This window comes from Bombina bombina, chromosome 2 (genome assembly GCF_027579735.1).
Source record: "Bombina bombina isolate aBomBom1 chromosome 2, aBomBom1.pri, whole genome shotgun sequence".
NCBI lineage: Eukaryota > Metazoa > Chordata > Amphibia > Anura > Bombinatoridae > Bombina > Bombina bombina.
This window is the reverse complement of record NC_069500.1, coordinates 331,057,455-331,074,650: the sequence shown is the minus strand read 5'-3', so window position 1 is coordinate 331,074,650 and position 17,196 is coordinate 331,057,455. Positions and strand designations below refer to the sequence as shown.

Sequence of the window (17,196 nt, the reverse complement as noted above, 5' to 3'; positions counted from 1 at the left end):
AGAAAGTAATGCACCTCGCTGGAAAGAGAAACTTCGCTGTGTAGGGTGATATTAGCGTAAACAAATAAACACATTGCGCTGCTTTCTGCGTATTACATCTTACAATCACTTCTATTTTAGTACGCATGTGTTTTTTCTATTAGGGTATTAAGTATTTTGCATATTTTGTCACAACCTCACCACTTATTAGTTTGCAACAAAAAAACAGAGATCTGTAGGGCGCAAGTGTTTAGATAATTACGCTGGGATTTGATAGACTTTAATGCATGGCCATGGAACGCCCATGTTCAGCCCAGTTTATTATAAAACTACAATTACTCTTTGCATATTGTACTTATAAGTATGAATTTTTTTGTGCTTTTTGTACATCTATTGTAATTAAGTTACAATTTACGCTCTGCATATTTAATACAATTTATTCCTGTGTAATTTGCACACACATTTTACATATTTTTAGTTAACAATTGTGTTATGGTTTTTGAAGCACCGTTACAATACAATTGTTTTCCTGCATATTTATGTATGAATGGTTTAACTATTGATTTTGTATGATTTTTAATATATGATTTTCATTTCATTGTTCTCTCCTTCCCATACAAAAACACAGTATATGCCCCTTAACAAGACACCCTGTTTTCAGGGTAAAAATTGTCTTTAGATAATTCCACAAGGAAATAGAAGTACTGGTGATCATTCTTAAATAATCTCACCAGTGCCTTTTAGATGATGGGGCCCTTAATCATTGTAGTACAGTACATAAGTATATTACTGAAGTGGCTTTGTGGTGATTTAAGGGGGGGGGTGTAATCTGCACCAAGAATTTGCTAGCACCATTTTTATAAATGTTAATCCACTAACATATGCTGGTCCAATAACATAAAAGCTCTGGTAAAATAAACTCAGCTTACAGTGCAGTAACATGCAGAGTTTACAAGCCTTTAAGCTGAAAACATCAATGGATCTACTTCTGTGTAATACCAGCATGGAAGTGACTGAAACATTTTAGTGCACTGCGTGTGAATTAGGATCAAGCAGGCTGGCTTTTTAAATGTTAAAAATCTACTCATATTGTTTAGAAAAATATATTCTTTAAATGAAAATAAGAATCTATGGCCACCAACATCAAATACAGTGTGTGCTGCTCAATATACTGTGTTATATACCTGGCTAGGATACTATTATATGTGTACAGATAGGACACACTAACCCACATGGCACTGACAATTTATGTCCTTATTTACCCATATGATTTGGCATTTACATATATATTTGTTCTTTATTTAAATGGTGCTATTCCATTCATCTGTTTCTAATCATATTATATATCCCTAAAATGGGTTTTATCATAACTATCCCATAGCTGTTCACAATTAAAGTGATGGTAAATGCTAGCATTTCTGAAATGCTAGGATTTACCATTGGAACAAATAAAGGGGACTTTAATTCATGAAGTATAAACTACTTCATGAGGAAAGCTGTAGAACGCTATTTTCGCTATCGGGCAGAGAGGTGACGTTTCCACCTCTTAGTCAATAGCATTACGGGAAATCTGGCTTGGCACCGCAAGTTCAGTGAAAGCGATCACATGGAACAAATAAAGGAGCTTTCAGCATGAAGTATATTATACTTCATGAATTAAAGCCCCCTTTATTTGTTCCAATGGTAAATTCTAGCGTTTCAGAAACGCTAGCATTTACCATCACTTTAAGACATACTTTTGTTGGGCTGTAATAATCTATGTAATTTATGTATCAGTTATGTTTACTTAAATCTACTTATCAATAGACTACATCCAGTCAATGTAACAATATAGTTACCAGCACCTTATGAGCTAAACCTAATTTGTTCACCCAGCAATCTACTAAGAGGGAGTTCAATTAGCACAAATTGTCTGAAAAAGGAAGATGTAGCCCAAATCAGGACTTAAATAATGCACACATTTAAAGGGATATGAAACCCATATTTTTTTCTTTCATGATTCAGATAGAGCATGCAAATTTCTAATATACTCCTAATTTCAATTTTCTACGTTCTTTTAATATCTTTATGTAAAAAGCAGGAATGTAAACTTAGGAGCCGACCCATTTTTGGTTCAGAATCTGGGTAGCACTTGCTGATTGGTGACTAAATACAGCCACCGATCAGCAAGCACTACCCAGATTCTGAACCAAAAATGGGTCGGCTCCTAAGCTTACATTCCTACTTTTTCAAATAAAGATACCAAGAGAAGGAAGATATTTGATAACAGGAGTAAAATAGATAGTTGCTAAAAATTGCACGCTCTATCTGAATCACCAAAGAAAAAAATTGTGCTTCATATCACTTTAAGTAAAATAGTGAGCAATTTTCAGACAAGTTTTGCCCATGTTAAGATTTTTGGATTTGTATAAACTATTGTACTTATGAATAAGACTAATACATAATTTGGTGGGTGTGTGCATACCGTATAATATAAACTTCCTTTTCATTTCATTTACCAAAGACATAAAAACAAAAGTTATGCTTACTTGATACATTTCTTTCTTTCCGGACATGGAGAGTCCACAAAGTCATTCCAATTACTAGTGGGATATTCACTCCTGGCCAGCAGGAGGAGGCAAAGAGCACCCCAGCAGAGCTGTTAAATGTCACTTCCCTTACCCATAACCCCCAGTCATTCAACTAAAAGGAAATAGAAAAAGAAGATAACACAAAGGAGTAGAGGTGCCTGAGGTTTAAAAAATGTTTTTTGTTTTCTTTCATAAGACATGGAGAGTCCACAACAGCATTCCAATTACTAGTGGGAACCAATACCCAAGCTAGAGGACACGGAATGAACAGGGAGGGAGAACAAGACAGCAGGCCTAAACTGAAGGCACCACCTATTGAAGAACCTTTCTCCCAAAGGAAGCCACAGCCGAGGCAAAAGTATCAAATTTGTAAAATTTAGAAAAAGTATGCAGAGAGGTCCATGTAGCCGCCTTGCAAATCTGTTCCACAGAAGCTTCATTTTTGAAAGCCCAGGATGAGGAGACAGCCCTAGTAGAATGAGCCGTAATTCTTTAAGGAGGCTGCTGTCCAGCAGTCTCATAAGCAAAACGAATCATACTTCTCAACAAGAGGGAAAAAAGAAGTAGAAGAGGCCTTCTGGCCCTTCCGCTTTCCAGCGAAACAAACAAAAAGGGCCGAAGATTGGTGAAAATCCTTAGTAGCCTTTAGGTAAAATAGCACGCACAACATCTAAGTTATGCAAAAGACGTTCCGTATGAGAAGGATTAGGACAAAGAGAAGGAACAACAATGTTACGGTTACCCTTAGTCTCGCTGAGAGATGGACCGCTTAGTAGCCTGGATCCCTATTGCTAAAGAGGGGAGAAGCTGCTTTCCATAGTATTCTATATGAGTCTCGCAAATATAGAATAATCTCCCTTAGCTGCAGTACAGCTAGGATACCCTTCTGCCCACAGAAACGAGTCAACGCTGCGATTGAGGGTCAAACAAGAACTCAGGACTGGGATGCCCAGCCTGCTTTTTATTAAGGTTACATGCACACAGGGCACTCCCAGGGGGAGAGGGGGGGAAGCACAAAATCCCCCATCACCCATTTAGATAGAGAGCACTGTCCTTTAACAGGCCACAATAGGATTACAGTACTTAAGATAACAAGTTTACAAGTTCATCTTATCAATTAGCAGTCTGGCTCCAGAGGTGATTAGACAATGGGATTGGTTATCACTAAACTTAGAGCTGAGGCCAGCAAACCTGTATTTAGGCAATAGTTTCTAAAAGCTGGAAAAAAAAGCTAACTCTTTATGAAATGATACTTGTTACGGTTTTCTTGGAGCCCTTCTTAGGCGCTGGCTTGCTGGTTCAGGCATTGCTGCTGGGAAATAAGCTCTTCACAACAAAATAACTAATGCTTCTGTAACAGTGCTCCCTTTCTGTGGAAGCCTCTGGCAGACACGGTCTGACCCCTTTTCGGGGCAGACTAAGGCTGTCCAGACCGCTGGTTATGCGGGGCTGAGGTCGGTTTGTCTGGACAACCTGTCGGCGTTGCCATTCTGTTTCCCAGGTCTGTAAGTAATGGTGAAATTGAAGGGTTGCAACGATAAGCTCCAACGTAATAGCCTGCCGTTATCTCCAGAGACCCGGTTCAGCCACACCAACGGGTTATGGTTGGTGACCAGAGTGAACTCCTGACCATATAAATAGGGAGTCAATTTCTTTAATGCCCACACCAAAGCCAAACACTCCTTTTCGACCGCTGCATAGCTGACTTCGCGGGGCAGGAGCTTCCGGCTGATGTAGGCAACTGGATGCTCCCCTCCATCTTTGCCTACTTGGCTGAGGACGGCTCCCAGCCCGAACATGGAAGCATCTGTATGGACGATAAAACGTTTGTTAAGGGCTGGGGCCGCCAAGACAGGAGCGTTAATTAGAGCATTTTTGAGAGCCTGGAAAGCCGTTTCACAGTGGGGAGACCACAGGACCTGTCGAGGTAAGTTCTTCTTGGTCAAGTCAGTCAGGGGTTTGGCAAGTGTGCTGTAGTCTGGTACGAACCGTCTATAGTACCCTGCCATGCCCAGGAAGGCTAGGACCTGAGTCTTAGTGATGGGGGTGGGCCAATTGGCGACAGCTTCTATTTTGGCCGGCTCTGGTCGCTGCTTTCCACACCCCACCCGGTGACCCAGGTACTGTACCTCGGCCATCCCAAAGTGGCATTTTTCTGGCTTCAGAGTCAGGCCAGCAGCCCGGATCTGATCCAGAACCATTCCCACATGAGCTAAGTGGTCCTCCCAGGACTCACTGTGGATCGCTATGTCGTCCAGGTAGGCGCAAGCAAAACTCTGGAAGCCATCCAGGAGCCTATCCACCAAGCGCTGGAATGTAGCTGGGGCATTCTTCATCCCAAACGGCATTACCCTAAACTGATATAAGCCGAATGGGGTGACGAATGCCGACTTGGGGATAGCCTCCGGGGCCAGGGAAATCTGCCAGTAACCTTTGCAGAGGTCAATAGTGGTCAGGTAATTTCCCCTGGCTATACGATCGAGTAGCTCGTCTACCCTGGGCATAGGGTAAGCGTCCGTCACGGTATTTTCATTGAGCCTCCGATAGTCTACGCAGAACCGGGTGGTCCCATCTTTCTTGGGCACCAAGACAACTGGGGAGGCCCAGGGACTATCGGAGGGCTCAATTACCCTGAGCTGGAGCATCTCATCGATCTCCTTCTTCATTCCTGTCCTAACTGCTTCGGGGATTCGGTACGGAGCCTGGCGCAAGGGAGCTTGTCCCGGAGTATCTACCTGGTGGGTGGTTAAAGTAGTGTACCCTGGCTTCGGGGAGAAGGTGAGGTGTTTGGACTGGAGGAGTTGGTTGAGCTGCTCCCTTTCAGTGGGGCTAAGTCGGTCCCCTATCTGAACCTGCGCCACTATACCTGTGGGGAGACTCTTTTCTAATAGGTCTGGAATGGGTAAACTGTTGGGGTCTTCCTGAGGGGAACAACATACGGCCGTCACGTTCTCTGGTCGCTCAAAATATTCCTTGAGCATGTTTACATGGAATGTCTTTCTAAGATTGTTGTCATGGCAGCTAGCTATCACATAAGTGGTGTCTCCCCTTTTCTCTACGATCTGGTAGGGACCCTGCCAGGACGCCTGCAATTTGTCTGTCTTCACCGGCTTAAGTACTAACACCTTTTGTCCTATGGTGAAGATTCTCTTTCGGGCCCCCCGATCGTACCATACTTTCTGTCTTCTCTGGGCCAACTGGAGATTAGCCCGCACGGATTTGGCTAATTGCTCCATTCGGTCCCTGAGTTCCAGCACGTATGGCACAATGGGGACACCGTCAGCCTCCATCTCTCCCTCCCAGTGCTCCCGGATCAGGTTTAGGGGTCCCTGTACCTTTCTTCCGTAGAGCAACTCGAAGGGAGAGAACCCTGTCGTTTCCTGGGGCACCTCCCGATAAGCAAATAGGAGGTGCGGCAGGAAGCGTTCCCAGTCTCGGTATTCCTGAGTGAACGTCTTGAGCATTTGCTTGAGGGTCCCATTGAACCTCTCACACAGCCCGTTCATCTGGGGGTGGTATGGGGAGCTCAGGAGGGACTTAATTTTGCAAACCTGCCAAAGTTGTTGGGTCAATTCAGCCGTAAATTGGGTGCCTCGGTCGGATAGGATTTCTTTTGGAAATCCTACCCGGGAGAACACCTGTACTAGTGCATTCGCTACCGTATCCGGTTGTATGTTGGATAGGGCGACAGCCTCTGGGTACCTGGTAGCGTAGTCCACTACGGTAAGAATGTAGCGCTTACCGGAGGGACTAGGGGTAGCCAGTGGTCCCACTAGGTCAATAGCAACCCGGCTGAAGGGTTCCTCTACAATGGGCATATTTACTAGATGGGCTTTAGGGTGATCGCCTCGCCTTCCTACTCGTTGACACACATCGCAGGTGTTACAGTAAGTTCTAACGTCAGCGTGCACCCCTGGCCAAAAGAACGTGTGAGTAATGCAGTGTAGGGTACGGGTTACGGCTAGGTGGCTTGCTAAGGGGATGTCGTGGCCTATTTTGAGGATTTCTTGACGGTATTTGTGGGGCACTACCAGCTGTCGCCTACGCTGTCCCCTTTTCTCTGTCCAGCGGTATAGTTTCCCTTTTTCCCATAAGAATGTTTCGTTATCTGCCCCGCCCCCTCTGGTCTCTGCTCATTCCCGGTACTTTTGTAAGGTCGGGTCAGTCTTAGACTCTGCCTCGAAAGCATCTGGGGTGTCCCAGGGTATGGGGCCTAACCTGTCAGGCAAGGTTGGGGTAGGTCTTACCTGTGTCTCCCGCACTGGTGAGAGCTCTCGCTCCTTCCGGGCTTGGGCCCGTGTAGTCACTGGGTCCGCCTCGTTGTTGCATACTGGAGCATAGGCAGAAGTCATGGGGCCCAAATCGTTGCCCAGTAGTACTTCGGCAGGTAAATTATCCATTAGGCCCACGTTCACAGCCCCCTTTCCCGCTCCCCAATCAAGATGCACTTTAGCTGTTGGAATTTTGTACAGATCCCCCCCGCCACTCTAACGGCCACAGTCTGTCTGGATCGCTTGTGCTCTGGCACCAAATGACTCTGTACCAGCGTGATAGTAGCCCCTGTGTCTCGCAATCCCTCGGTAGATCGCCCCTCGAGCCATACCCTCTGCCGATGGTGCTGGCGGTTATCTGAGGCAGCATGTACAGGGTCTGCCTCGTGAAGCAGCCCCACATATCCCTCCATAGGGGCCTCTTGGTTAACACAGAGGGCCCGGGCCGGACGATAGGACCCAGAGGGGTAATTGTAATTCCTGGGTGTCTGGTGCGTATTAAGGGGGCAGCTAGCCATGAAATGCCCTGGTTGCTTGCATCGGTGGCAAGTCGGTCTGGGACGCTCAGAGCTGTTATTGGGTGGTCCTGAGTGTCGGACGGGCCCTGTGGGCACCGGGGCTCGGAATTCAGCACGAGGGGGTGCACGGTAAACCTCTCTGGGTTCGACCCGTGCTGGAGCTCGGTAGTTCATGGGTTCGTGAAGACAGGAGTCATAATGTTCATCGGCCAATTTGGCTGCTTCTTCTAAGGTAGAAGGCCGCCTGTCTCGCAGCCATTCCTTCCCTTGCTGTTCCATGCCATTATAAAAATGTTCTAAGAGAAACAATTGTAAAATTTCCTCCCCAGTCACCGCTTTACTTCCGCTCAGCCAGTGATTTGCCGCTCTCCGCATTCGGTGCGCCCATTCCATATGGGTATCGTTAGGCTTCTTTTCCGTGCCCTGAAACTGTCAGCGATACGTGTCCGGAGTTACAGCTTACCGTCGCAACAGTGTCTCCTTAACTAGCTCATACTGTGTCACTTCCTCAGCACCCAGAGTACGAAAGGCTTCCAGGGCTCGCCCGGATAGTTTCCCAGACAATATCGTGGGCCACTCTCTGTTGGGAATCTGGTGCAGGGCACATTGCCTTTCGAAGTCCGCCAAATATTCATCAATCCCTGTCTCGCTCTCTAGGAAGGGTCGAAATGCTGCATAGGGTATCTTGGGCCTCCCAGCATTTTCGACAGGGATGATTACCTGCGGGGCTTCAGCATTGCGGTGTGCGTTCGCTAGGTTGAGTTCGTGGGCTCGAGTCTCTCGTATATCCTCGTCCGCCTCCGCCATCAACTGCTGTACCAATTCCATGGAGGGGTTCGGCCCGTATAATGAGAGCCTTTCCCGAACAATCCTGGTTTTTTCGTCACTAATCGTGGTCGGTGTTTCCGCCATTGTGAAGCTCTGATCCAGTTCCGTCAATTCTGCGATCAGCTCTCTCCTCGGCCGGTTGCTGGCATACCCCCCTCTGCTTTCAAGTAAATCCTTTAGGGTTGTACGCTTCAATTTTTCGTAAGCGCTCTCCATCCGTTCTGTACCTCTCCTAGGAAATCCAGGAAAATCCCACCGCTGCCACCAAATGTTACGGTTACCCTTAGTCTCGCTGAGAGATGGACCGCTTAGTAGCCTGGATCCCTATTGCTAAAGAGGGGAGAAGCTGCTTTCCATAGTATTCTATATGAGTCTCGCAAATATAGAATAATCTCCCTTAGCTGCAGTACAGCTAGGATACCCTTCTGCCCACAGAAACGAGTCAACGCTGCGATTGAGGGTCAAACAAGAACTCAGGACTGGGATGCCCAGCCTGCTTTTTATTAAGGTTACATGCACACAGGGCACTCCCAGGGGGAGAGGGGGGGAAGCACAAAATCCCCCATCACACATTTAGATAGAGAGCACTGTCCTTTGACAGGCCACAATAGGATTACAGTACTTAAGATAACAAGTTTACAAGTTCATCTCATCAATTAGCAGTCTGGCTCCAGAGGTGATTAGACAATGGGATTGGTTATCACTAAACTTAGAGCTGAGGCCAGCAAACCTGTATTTAGGCAATAGTTTCTAAAAGCTGGAAAAAAAAAAGTTAACTCTTTATGAAATGATACTTGTTACGGTTTTCTTGGAGCCCTTCTTAGGCGCTGGCTTGCTGGTTCAGGCATTGCTGCTGGGAAATAAGCTCTTCACAACAAAATAACTAATGCTTCTGTAACAAACAATTTACTGATTAATGTTTCGATCCAAAACAACTTTAGGGAAAAATCCTAACAGTACGAAGGAACGCCTTATCCGCATGAAAAAAAAGGTAAGGCGAATCACACTGCAGAGCCGAGAGTTCAGAAACTCTGCAAGCAGAGGAAATAGCAATAAGAAATAAAACGTTCCAAGATAACAACTTAATATCTACAGAATGCATTGGCTCAAACGGAGTCTGCTGAAAAATCTTAAGCACAAGGTTCAAGCTCCAAGGAGGAGCAACAGGTTTAAACACCCGTCTGATTCTGACCAGGGCCTGACAAAAAGATTGAACGTCTGGCATATCCACCAGACGCTTGTGTAAAAGAATAGATAGCGCAGAAATTTGACCCTTCAGAGAACTGACTGACAAACCCTTCTCCAGACCTTCCTGGAAAAAAGACAAAATTCTAGGAATCCTGACCCTACTCCAAGAGAAGCCCTTCGATTCACACCAATAAATGTATTTGTGCCATACCTTATGGTAAATCTTACGAGTAACTGGTTTGCGGGCCTGAAGCATAGTATCAATGACTGACTCAGAAAATCCACGCCTAGCCAAAACTCCATGCAGTCAGCTTTAGAGAAACTAGATTTGGATGGAGGAAAGGACCCTGAGTTAGAAGGTCCTTCCTCAGAGGTAACCTCTAAGGTGAAGAGAAAACATCCTCACCAAGTCCGCAAACCAGTTTCTGCAAGGCCATGCAGGAGCTATCAGAATTACATCTGCTCTCTCCTGTTTGATACGAGCAATGACTTGTGGAAGAAGAGCAAATGGAGAAAACAGGTATGCTAGACCGAAATCCCAAAGAACCGCCAGAGCATCTATCAGGGCAGCCTGAGGATCTCTTGACCTTGAACCGTACCTTGGAAGCTTGGTGTTCTGATGAGACGCCATCAGATCCAATTACGGCACCCCCCACTTGAGGGTTAACCTGGAGAAGACTTCCGGATGGAGAGCCCACTCCCCGGGATGAAAGGTCTATCTGCTCAGAAAATCTGCATCCCAGTTGTCCACTCCTGGAATGTGGATGGCAGATAGAAGACAATCGTGAGCTTCTGCCCACTGAATAATCCGGGCCACCTCCTTCATGGCCAAGAAACTCCGAGTTCCTCCCTGTTGGTTGATGTAAGCCACTGAGGTGATGTTGTCCGACTGAAATCTGATACACCGGGCTAAAGATAACTGAGGCCAAACCATCAAGGCATTGAAGATCGCTATCAACTCCAAGATTTTTATGGGGAGAGAAGACTCCTCCTGTATCCACAGGCCCTGAACCTTTAATGAGTCCCAGGCTGCTCCCCAGCCCAGCAGGCTGGCGTCCGTGGTCACAATCACCCAGGAGGGTCTCCAGAAGCATGTGCCCTGAGACAGATGATCCTGAGAAATCCACCACGAGAGAGAGTTTCTTACCAACTGGCCCAGATCTATCCTCTGAGACAGATCTGAATGGTCTCCGTTCCATTGTCTGAGTATGCATAATTGTAGAGCTCTCAAATAGAATCAAGCAAAGGGAATGATGTCCATGGAAGCGACCATCAGACCAATTACCTCCATGCATTATTTATTTATTTATTTATTATTTATTTATAAAATATTTTACCAGGAAGATTACATTGAGATTTTTCTCGTTTTCAAGTATCTCCTGGGTCCACAAAACATTGCATTGCTACAATAGGGTACAATAAAATACAAAAACAATATTCATACATAATATATGCAAAATTTAACATAGAAGAGGTAGGAAATATATAATCAACTATGACAGGTGCATTCTGTTTTGAGATATGCAGAGAGGGATCTCTTAAAGGATACTAGGCTTGGGGAAGGTTTTAAAGTGTGCAGGAGGTTGTTCCATAATTGTGGTGCTCTGTAGGAAAAGGAGGATCGAGCTACTTTCTTTTTGTATGGAGGCAGACTAAATAATGTGCTGGTACTGGATCGGAGGTTATGGGAGGTGGGAACAGCTGGGGAGAGCATTCTGCTCAGGTAGGGTGGGAGCTTCCCAGAAAAGCTCTTAAACACAAGGCTGGAAAGATGGAGGGTGCGTCTGGATTCAGGCGACAGCCAGTTTAGTTCTTTTAGCATGTCACAATGGTGGGTTCTGTAGTTACATTGTAGCACAAAGCGGCACAACGAGTTATACAGTGTATTAAGTTTATTAAGGTGAGTTTGTAGTGCAGGTGCATATACTACATCCCCATAATCCATGATTGACATCAGCATTTGCTGTACAATCTTTTCCTTTACTGTAGGGCTGAGGCAGGATTTGTTTCTGTATAGGGCACCTAGTTTTGGATAGAGTTTAGATGCAAGATTTTCTATGTGGAGGTCAAAAGATAGATTGGGGTCTAACAACATACCCAAGTATTTGAAAGAGTTGACTGTGGTCAGTGTGCAATTTGATTTTGTTTTGATGCGTAGATGGGAATTTTGTAGTTTGTGTAATTTAGGTACCGTTCCAAAGATCATTGTGATAGTTTTGTCAGTGTTTAGGAAGAGTTTGTTTTTTGAGATCCACTTTTCTACCTCTGTGAACTGGTCTTGGAGCACTGCCTCAAGCTGCAGCAGATCGGATTTGTTTGCATAGATTACCATGTCGTCTGCGTACATGTGTACAGTTGAGGATTTGCAGACATTTGGCAGATCATTTATAAATAATGTGAATAGTAGGGGGCCGAGAATGGAACTTTGGGGACCACCACACTCCACACATGACTGGGAGAGGGAGGGAGTCACTGTCAGAAATGGAGACATACTGTGATTGATCCGATACATATGATCGAAACCAGGTTAGCGGACGATCACCAATACCTGAGTTTTTTAGTTTGGGCAGTAGTATGTCATGGTCTACTGTGTCAAAGGCCTTTGCAAAATCAAGGAAAATAGCTCCAGTTAGGTCTCCTTGTTCCATGCTAGTTTGGATGTCGTTGAAAACTTTTAGGAGGGCAGTTGTAGTGGAGGGATTCGGGTGAAAACCTGATTGAACAGGGGTCAGATAGTTAGATTGTTGGTAATACTCACATAGTTGCGTATGGACGCATTTTTCTAAGATTTTTGACAATACTGGGAGCAATGATATAGTTAGTAACCAAGGTTAACTCACCACTTTTATGGATAGGCACTAAACTTGCAGTCTTCCAAAGTTTGGGTATGTATCCAGACACCAAGGATTCGTTAATTAGGGTTGTGACAGGTTTAGAAATTGCCGGCACACTGAGCTTCAATAGCATTGCTGGGATTTGATCAGGTCCAGACTGGTTTTTCATTTTTAGATTATTAAGGTGTTTCTTAATGACATTGATGGGTACAGGTCTAAAATTTTACTTCTCTATATAGGGTCTTTGCAGATTTAGTGGGGCCTGATCCACATTTGTAGTTTCAGGATGTTTGTCATTTGCTACTTCTAAGGGAAGTTGTAAGGTTTGGTTGTCCACTTTGACAGTGGAGGGTTGGGAGTGGATTGGGGGAGTGTGTAAGTTATTTATGACTTTCCAAAACTTTCTAGGGTTTGATATGTTATTGTTCAGATTTTCACAGAAATATTGGGCCTTGGCAAGTTTTGTTTGTTTAGTGCATATATTTTGCAATTGTCTATATACACAGTGATCGTTTATAGAGCCAGTATGCTTGTACTTTAACCACAAAGAATCCAGAAAATGGTACATTTGAATGAGGTCAGCTGTGATCCAATTCATATGTGCTCCTTTTACTCTCACCTTACGCAATGGGGCATGCAAATTCCAAACTTGTAGGAGTTTAGACTGAAAGAATTCAACTGCATAGTCTAAATCTGGAATTAGGTTTAATCTGTGACAGGGGAGGTTCTTGATGTCATTTAGAAATGATTGAAGATTACATTTTTTGAAGAACCTGGTGATTTTAACCTTGGGAGAGGATTTAGTAGCCTTTATTTTGCGCACCCAGTTCACTAAGCAGTGGTCACTGAAACTGTTAGGGAGGACACCTGCCTCCTGGATTCGAAGAGAATCCCATCGAGCAGGGTGTGGTTATGGCTTTTAATGTTAATGCGAGTTGGGGAGGAGATTAATTGTGTTAGCTGCAAAGTCTTAAATGGTGAGCAAGAACTATTGTTTTTAGGATTCAGACAATCAATATTAAAATCCCCAAATACCAGAATATCACTTTTTGGGTTTTGAGCTATGGTTTCACTAAGGAGATGGGCTATTTCAGAAAGGGAATGCGCAGGGGAGCTAGGTGGGCGCTAGATTCCTGAAACATTGATTGATTTACTGCACGGGATCTCAATTGTGCCAGAAAGGAAATCAAAGTTGGCAGGAGAGCTAAATTTGTGTAAGGGAAACTGTCTTCCAGAAGGCTACCTGTTAGTTAGCAGAGGGCAGTTGAAACAGCTGAGTGTAAATTCATTGTATTTTCTTAGAGTTCTGGGGCAGGATATATTTCAAATCAGGCTGAAGGAGAGAGATATATTAGGGTTATGATGGCCTGCAAAAAGAGTTTTAAAGGAATGGGAGGGTGCATTCATGGACATTTGAGCTAAGGGTCATTCAAGCAAAAACAAAAGATCAAAATATTACAGAGTTACAAGGGGGTGAAATAAAACCATTAAACAAATAAATAGACAGATATATGGGCCAGAGCTGCTTAAACTAACTTAACATAATGGGCAGACATAAAGTTTATAAAATATGCAATGTGCTAGAGGTATGCAAATTATGACTAGCACAGCCTGTAATTACAAAGTCATGGTTATATATATATTTAAAAAAAGAAAATTAAAATAATTACCACTAAATATACAAACACATACAATAAAAACAACTTGGTAGGTAAAATATAATGAGGAAACTGTCTTCCATTGAGTCACTGATGGCTGAACAGTAGACTGGAGAGAGAGGCAAGAAGAGAGAAGTTTGGATTTTCTGACCTCCATCAGAAAAATCTTCATAGATAGATGGTCCCTAAAAAACACACCCTTGAAGATGGAACAAGGAAACTTTTCTCCAGATTCACTTTCCATCCGTGGGAACATAGAAAAGACAACAAGATCTCTGTATGAGATTTTGCTAGTTGAAAAGATGACGCCTGAATCAAGATGTCGTCCAGGTAAGGAGCGACCGCAATTCCCTGAGACCTGACTACTGCCAAGAGTGCCCCCAGAACCTTTGTGAAAATTCTGGGAGCCGTGTCAAGGCCAAACGGAAGAGCAAAAAAATTGAAAGTGCTCGTCTAGAAAAGCGAACCTCAGAAACTGGTAATGATCCCTGTGAATGGGAACATGAAGATACATGTCCTTCAGGCCTATGGTGGTCATTAACTGACCCTCTTGGAGCAAAGGAAGAATAGACCGAATGGTCTCCATCTTGAAGGACAGTTCACTAAGAAACTTGTTGAGACATTTTAGGTCTAAAATGGGTCGAAAAGTTCCCTCTTTTTTGGGAACCACTAACAGATTTGAATAGAATCCTAGACCCTGTTCCTTTACTGGAACTGGAACAATCACTCCCAGGGAAGAAAGACCCTGAATGGATCTTAAGAATGCCTCTCTTTCTACCTTATCTGCAGATAATCTTGAGAGGAGAAATCTGCCCCTGGGAGGACAAGTTTTGAATTCTATTTTGTAACTCTGAGATACTATGTCCACAGCCCAAGGGTCTGAGACATCGCATATTCAAGCTTGATGAAACAAAGAAAGTCTGCCCCCCAATTGATCCATTATCGGGGGCGGACCCTTCATGCCGACTTAGTCTCAGATGAAGGCTTCTTTGACTGCTTCCCCTTATTCCAAGTCTGATTGGGTCTCCAAGAGGACTTAGACTGATCTGGCTTGGAGGAGGAAGAGGAAGACTTTTGACCCTTGAAGTTACGAAAGGAACGAAAATTAGAATTTTGACATCCCTTAGGTCTATTCTTCTTCTCCTGTGGCAGAAAAGACCCCTTTCCACCTGTAATTTCAGAAATTATCTCCGCCACACCAGAGCCATAGGTAGCGACAAGAGCTTGGACTTAGAGGTAACATCAGCTGACCAAGATTTTAACCACAGAGCCCTGCGGGCTAGAACAGTGAAACCAAACATCTTGGCTCTCAATCTAATGATTTGCATGTTGGCATCAGAGATAAAGGAATTAGCCAGCTTGAGAGCCTTGATCCTATCTTGGATCTCCTCTAACAAAATCTCTTCTAAAATTAGCTCGGACAAAGCGTCACACCAATAAGATGCTGCGTGTGTTACCGTAGCAATACAAATGGCAGACTGCCATTGTAATCCCTGATGAACAAACATTTTCTTTAAATAAACCTCCAGCTTTTTATCCATGGGATCCTTAAAGGAACAGCTATCCTCTATAGGAATCGTGGTTCTCTTGGCCAGAGTGGAAATAGCTCCTTCCACTTTAGGCACAGTGTGCCATGAGTCCCTAATGGAGTCAGCAACAGGAAACATCTTCATAAAAATGGGAGAAGGGGAAAAGGGAACCCCTGGCTTATCCCATTCCTGAGAAATGATCTCTGACACATGGTCTGGGACAGGAAATACTTCCACAGCAGATGGAACATCATAGTATTTATTAAGCTTACTAGATTTTTTTTAGGGTTGAAAGCGACTGAAGAGTTGGAATCGTCCAAAGTAGCTAGTACCTCCTTTAGAAGTAAACAAAGGTGTTCAAGCTTAAATTTGAAGCTTACTTCTTCAGAATCAGTCAAAGGATTTTTACTGTCTGAATTTGAGATCTCCCCCTAAGAAGCTACTGAGGTATCCGCCTCATCAGACTTATGGGGGAGGTCAACCTTTGCAGCAGAAGATGGGACAGACACCTTACTAACATAAAAATGTTTTGATTTCCTCTTGCGCTTCCCCATCATGGGATAAGCAGATAAAGCCACAGATACCATAGAAGATATCTGTGCAGCAAAATCTATTGGCAAATACACTCCTCCAGGAGGCTGAGAGGAACTTCAGGGCACTGTATGTGAAGCCATTAAGGTTTGGGACGTTTGAGGAGAAAGCTCTGGCATATCCTGAACAGCATCATCCTGGGAGACATTAGGCTCAGAAGGCAGTAATGTATCTTCAAACTTAAGTGTCCTAGCTAAACATAAGGAACAAAATTGCATAAGCAAAACAATTTGGGCCTCCAAACACAGTAAACATTTATTAAGAGAAACAGATTCCTGTTCCATTAATTCCTTAGCTTGGATTAATCCCCAAAAGAAACAGAATAAAAGATAACTTGAAAATGACTACTGTCACTTTAAAAAGGAATAAGTTTTGTCAGAGCGCAAAAATGCTAACAGAAAAATCAGGAAAAAACAAAGTATGCGCCTCTACACCTCAGCCAGCCTGAGGTGCCCTACCTGAACCTTCACCAATGTTTAACAAACTCCCCTGCAGATCGGTCAAACGAGCCTTTACAGCAAAAAAGTTCACATAGAAATTACTGCGCTCCGATTCTCAAACGGATGGGCGGGGAGTCACATAACCGGCAGGAAAAGAAACTGTGCAGCAGAGTAAAAAGTGTGCGTTTCTTATAATCCCTCAGATACCGACAGAGAGAAAGATGTCGCATTTTTTTCCTCCAAAATAAAATACTTAGACTGCCATTAAGGGAAGCTATTAACCCCTTAGTCTCCTGCACACTGCCCCAAGAAAATCCTATACCAAGGATTACATATGTCCCAAATTATTAATGCAGAAATAATTTTCCCATGTGCCAGTCTCCCATACCTAGAAGACAAAAGCACTTACCTCCAATTCCAGCTGCCGGGCAGGAAGACAGCACACAAGGCATGAAAGGACACATACTCCTTACAGAGACGGTAGAAAAAGAAAGAACAGAGTAACCAACTCTGGATTCTATAACTAGGGTAACAAATATGTTAGAAAACGAAGCAAGGAAAACCTCACCACTTTCTAACTGCTTAAAACCCACCACTACTCTTACTCAAGAGATTGATGTGGACACAGCTAAACCCCAATTCTTACTTGCAGGGAAAAGTACCCATTAAAGGAATAAAAAATCTTCAGACACCAACTTCACGTCCTCCATTGAGAGAGGCAAAGAGAATGACTGGGGGTTATGGGTAAGGGAAGTGACACTTAACAGCTCTGCTGGGGTGTTCTTTGCTT

General features: G+C 44.0%; 1 protein-coding gene across 1 annotated transcript in view; it reads right to left on the bottom strand.

Moving 5' to 3' along the window:
- The window catches only part of KSR2 (kinase suppressor of ras 2), a 1,182,068-nt gene that overhangs the window by 302,752 nt on the left and 862,120 nt on the right, over positions 1-17,196 (bottom strand). The gene's annotated exons all lie outside the window — the stretch shown is intronic.